The sequence below is a fragment of the Telopea speciosissima genome, chromosome 9 (assembly GCF_018873765.1).
Source record: "Telopea speciosissima isolate NSW1024214 ecotype Mountain lineage chromosome 9, Tspe_v1, whole genome shotgun sequence".
Taxonomy (NCBI): domain Eukaryota; kingdom Viridiplantae; phylum Streptophyta; class Magnoliopsida; order Proteales; family Proteaceae; genus Telopea; species Telopea speciosissima.
The window spans coordinates 19405087-19411086 of record NC_057924.1 but is presented as its reverse complement, the minus strand read 5'-3'; positions in this window follow the sequence as shown (position 1 = coordinate 19411086).

The window sequence follows — 6000 nt, the reverse complement described above, 5'->3', positions numbered from 1 at the left end:
GGATGCCAAATCAGTCTATTTAAAGGCCTTAGATGATCATGAGAAGCTTTGTACAGGGAAGCCTCGAATCAGGTAGATGAAGCTTGGAGATAGAAACTCAAAAATTTTTCACCTCTATACCAAGATTAAGAGGGGAAAATGCTCTATCAGATCTCTTAAAAAAACACGATGGCTCATTGCTTACAAACCAATCTCAGATTGCTTCCCATGTGGTGAGTTTTTATGAAAATTTCCATAATGCTATTCCTTTAATGGCTCATAATGAGATTCTTGGTTTTATTCCAACAGTGATTGATGATGTGGACATTTTGGGGTTGGATGCTATTCCTTCTAATGAGGAGATCAAGGGTGTTGTCTGGGATTTAGACCTTGGTAGTTCCCCCGGCCCTGATGGGTTTTCTAGAGCTTTCTTCAGGCATTGTTGGGATGTTGTCTCTCATGATTTTTGCAGGGCCATCAGATTTTTCTTTTATTCCGGTTCCCTCCCTAGAAGAGTGAACAGTTGTTTTATTACTCTGATTCCTAAAGTGGAGGGTGCTCAGTATCTAGATAAATATAGACTGATTTATATGGGCAAACTTTTTTGTAAAACTATCTCTAAGGTTCTTGCATCGAGATTGGTGGTCAAACTTCCTAGATCGGTGTCTGATGAGGAAGGTGCTTTTCAGAAAGGCAAGATTATTACTGAAATTATTAGTCTTGCTTCGGAGCTTGCTAATCTTATGTTCTCAGCAACAAAGGGTGGTGGTATGGGCATTAAGTTGGATATCCAGAAGGCTTATGATACGCTTTCCTGGGATTTTCTTTTTGCGGTTCTCTAGTACTTCGGTTTCTCTGACCGATGGATTGGTTGGATCCATCAACTTCTGTGCTCCTCAGGAATCTCAAATTTTCTTAATGGTGGTCCAGTTGGTTATTTTAGTGTTGAAAGGGAGTTGTGCCAAGGAGATCCAATCTCCCCTATGCTTTTCGTCCTTGCAGAAGAAGTGTTGTGTAGAGGTCTAAACTCTCTTCTGGCTTGGAATTTGTTCAAAGCTCTTCCTGGTGCAAGAGGTGTAAATGTTCCCAGTCATCTTCTTTTTGCTGATGATGTGTTTATCTTTATGAATGCATTAGTCAGGTGCATTTCAAATTTGAAGTCATTTCTTACAAAGTATCAAGAGTTCACGGGCTAGCGGGTTAACCTAAAAAAGAGCAAGATATTCATCGGCAATGTTCTTGTTAGTAGAAGGCAAAGCATTTCTGATCTTTCGGGAATTGCTCAATGCTTCTTTCCTAATCGCTATTTGGGTGTAGAAATTTTCAAAGGTCGTGTAAAGCGGGATCACCTTCTTCCAATATTGGACAAGGTTAGAAGTAGACTCATGGACTGGAAAGGAAAACTTCTTTCAACAGCAGGGGGTGTGGAACTGGCGAAGTCTGTCATATCCGTCATTCCAGTTCATAACTGCTCAGTTTACTAGTGGCCTGATTCGACTATGAAGACTTTGGAGCATTAGTTTCAGAATTTTATTTGGGTGGGTGATCTTGAGGCTTCAAAGAAGGTTATAGTGAAGTGGGACTTAGTATCTTGTCCTAAGAATGAAGGAGGGCTGGGGATTCAAAGGTTAAGGGATATTAATAAGGCTTTGATCTGCAAACTTACCTGGCAGATAAAGCATGGAGATTTGGTGATGGAGTGCTTTTTCTGAGCAAGGTTTATTAACCCTGATGGGTCTTTAAAATCCAACTATAAAGCCTCTTCTATCTAGCCAGGGGTCAAAAGGGTGTGGGATTTTGTTTATACTCATGAAAGATGGATTGTCGGAAATGGTCCAAAAATTCAGTTTTGGTCTGATATTTGGCTTGGATCTTTGTCAATTTTGCAGCAATCTAACTTGAATCCCTCTTTTTTTAAGGGGTTTAAGAGCTATGTTTCTGATTTTATTTCCCATTCGGGTTGGTCTTTTCCAGAGGTGGAGTCAATATTTTGTATTGAAATCTTTGTTACTCCCCAAGATGTGATTCTCCCCTCTCCACCGAGGGAGGACTCCTATTTTTGGTCCCGTTCCCCATTTGGTATATTTTCTGTCAAATCTGCTTGGGATGCATCAAGAAAAGTCATCCTCATGTAGTTTGGTCCTCGGTTATTTGGCAAAAAGGCCTTCAACCTCGACAATCGGTGTTTGGCTAGAAACTCCTCCATGGTAAGATTCCAATTGATGATAAAATCTTGGCCAAGGGTGTTTCTTTTCCTTCCAGATGTGATCTTTGTTTCTCGGCTGAAGAATCATTATTCCATGTTTTTATTGGCCGTGATTTTCCTCGGTCAATTTGGTCTCATTTTTCTTCAGCCTTTGGCTTGGGGTGGATTCAACATAGTTCTTTTTGGATATTTTTCGTTGGTGGAAGCGGAAAGCTACTATTATTTCCTTAAAGGAGGCATGGATAGCAGGGTTGATCTTGATCCCTTATTTTATTTGGCTGGAGAGGAATCGTAGGTGCTTTGATTCAAAGTATAGATCCCAAGCTCAGATTTCAGATTTGGTGTTTAAAGAGTTCAGTGCTCTCTCCTCTTTTTATGCTCTGTATTTCTTCACATACTGACCTTTCTCAGGCGAGACATTTGAACCTCCATTATCTCCCCCGAAAGTCACAAAGATTACTGGAGGTTTTTTGGGTTGCGCCTCCATCTCAATGGATGAAGCTCAACATTGATGGCTGTTCGCTTGGTAATCCAGGTAGCGCAGGTGCTGGAGGAGTTCTTCGAGACGACCAGGCTACTGTGGTTTTTTCCTTTAGACAATTCTTGGGTATCAAAAATAACTTTGAGGCTGAGTTTTATGGTCTTATTTTAGGCATGGATCATGCTCGTAGGATGAATATTTCTTCCCTTTGGATCGAGTGTGATTCAAATGTTGTGGCTATCTCTGTTTCTCAAGGAAGCATCCCCTAGTTCCTGCGACAATGTTGGTTGGGTTTACAATCTTATCTTCAATCTATTGATTGGAAGATTTCCCATTGTTTCAGAGAAAGTAACCCTCTGGTGGATTTCTTAGCAAAGTTAACAAAATGAAGCAGGGTGTCTCTTCTATGATGGTGTCTTTTCCATCTTTTATTAAAGATGAACTTCTTATGGATGCGCAATGTAGGCCGAGATATCGGTTTCATTAGTTTTTTCTGGTTGTAGTGTTTGTTTGATTGTGCCTTTTAGTCCCTCATGTTGATGGCCATGCCAAAGGTGGGAGGGTCTATTCTGGCTTCTTGTTTGAGTTCTGGGCTGTAGTCCTTCTCTTTCTTGTAATTATTTTCTTTCTTTAATACAAATTCATCCTTTTAGTGAAGAAAAAAAATCAAACTAAGTGTTTTGGCTTTCTCCCAATTATAATATTTAAAAGGGCTCATGTTCTCTGTGCTGCAACGCAGACTGCACCCAGACACATGGACCTGACACTCAGAAGGGCAGGGTGGTCATTGCACCCACCCTCATGTGTCTGGGGGTAGCCTGCGCCCTCGGCACAGAGAACATTCTCCCTATTTTTTTTTGCTAAAGATTAGTAGGATTATATTAAAAAATAAGAAAGAATACAAGAAGAAAACATCTAGGCAGACCCAGACGAGTACAAAAACACCTCACTAACACCAAGGCTAGCGACAGCAAGCAAAACAGCCTAGGAAACTAAGCAAATCTGAACCCGGGCCTACTCAAAGCATCGTCTGACAGTAATGCCTGGATCGAAGGGGGAAACTCCAAAAACCAAGGCGAGGAAGATGCCCTTTTCGCAGCCAACTTCACCAGAAAGTCCACCACTAGATTCACTTCTCTGAAACAATGGGTTACCTTCCAAGAAATGGAGCGGAGAAATGGTAGCAGACCCATCCACTGTTGAATGATGAACCAAGGGATAGACCTGGCGCGAAGCGCTTCCACCACAGCCATAGAGTCACACTCCACCCAAAGCTGAGTGACCCCAAGCTCTTTAGCTCTCATCAAACCAAGGAAAATGACCCTGAACTCAGCCTCATAGTTGGTCAAGGTCCCAAGAAAAATGTTAAACGTAGAAATAGGGATGGCCCGATCATCTCTAAGAACTCCACCCGCTCCAGCCCTTCCCGGGTTCCCTAACAAACATCCGTCCACATTGAGTTTCACCCAGCCAGGGGAAGGGCAGCGCCACCTTACTTCAACCATCACCCTAGGAGGATTGGGGAGGGCGGGAATGCTCAGTCTTCTAGCACAGCATAGGTCAAGAATCGAGGAGACCGGATTGGTAAAGGACCAAGAGAGCTCCTGCAGGGAAACAAGGAAACCAAACCAAACCTTCTCCACGTCCGAGGCAAACCCATCAAACCTTCTGTTATTTTGTTCCAGCCAAATACTATACACCAATATGATCAGGCCCACTACCCAGGCGTCCTTCATAGGAACCACTCTAGCTTTTCTTTTCCCCCAAAGCAGAAACTCTTCCATTGAAACCGGGCTTGGCCATTGAACATTGAAAATATCCATGAACCTCTGCCATAAACAAAGAGAGTAAGGGCATTCCAAAAACAAATGTGTATCCGACTCCTCATGTGATGCACACATCTCACAGTGGGACACCAGACTCACCCCTCTTCTAGCCAATGCCACATCAGTAAGCGTTTTACCAAGAACTAGCCGCCAAGCAAAGCAAGAGTGTCTTGGAAGGAGGGATTTGTTCCACACTATGGCCGCCCAATGGGTGGTGGGGGATTTCCTTCTAAGCACCTCCCACACTGACTTCACAGAGACCCTACTAGAAGGGGTGTAGCCCCAGAAGCAAGAGTCCAAAGATGGCGAGTTGGGAAGAGTAATAGACTTAATAGACTCAAAGATGTCACCAAGGAACCGAGACCGAACCTGAGGGAGGGACCAAGAACTACTTTCAATGAAATCAGACACACTAGCTATTTTGTCCATAAATAAGCCCGATCCAAGCCTCAAAGCACTGGCAATTGACTCATTACCCAGCCAGGAATCAATCCAAAACCGAACCGACTTGCCATTACCAATAACCCATCTTTTATTTTGCTCGATTAGGTCCCACACCTTGCGGATACCTGGCAGGATCGAAGAGGAAGGCGAGGGGAACTTTAAAGACCCATCAGAGTGAATCAATCTGGCTCTCAAGAAGTTGCACAACACCGAGTTCTCATATTTAATGGACCAAGCCAACTTACACAAAAGAGCCTTATTAATGTCATGAAGCCTGCGAATGCCCAAACCGCCTTCCCCCTTAGGCTTGCAAACCACATCCCACTAACAGTCATGACCTTTTGAGCCTCAATGTCTCTTTCCCAAATGAAGTTTCTCATCCATCTCTCCATCAATGTCACAAGGGAAGAGGGCCACTAATAGATGGGGAAGTTATGAACAGGCACACTTAACATCACTGATCGCACCATCCCTACATGACCTGCAAAGGAGAGGAGCTTGCCTTTCCAGCCTGAAAGCTGACTTTTGAACTTATCTACCAAGGGCATTAGTTTGTCTCTAGTGATTCTTCCTTTAAAAATTTCAATCCCCAGGTACCTCGTAGGGAGCTTGCACAAAGGGATGTTAAGCAAGTCCAAAATCCACCGTCTTCTCAAAGGAATGATCGCACCACAAAATAACTTACTTTTCTCCAGGTTGAATTTTTGCCCCGAGAAACTTTGATATTTTTCCAGGAAGGCCTTCAACTCACGAACATAACTGATAGAACCATTTAGAAAGATAAACACATCATCAGCAAAAAGTAAGTGTCCAGGGGTGGGGACACCTCTAGGACCACTAAAGGGAAGGATCTTGTTCTCCTCCACAAGCCTTTTCAGACCCCTATAGAAAACTTCCTCCGTAATAATAAACAGTAAGGGAGAGAGAGGGTTTCCTTTCCGCAGCCCCCTTTCCACCCCAAAAAACCCAACAGGTACCCCATTCACCATCACTGAAATTCTTGTAGAGGTCAGCATAGTATGCAGCCACTATAGCCATCTATCACTAAAACCAAACCTCTGCAA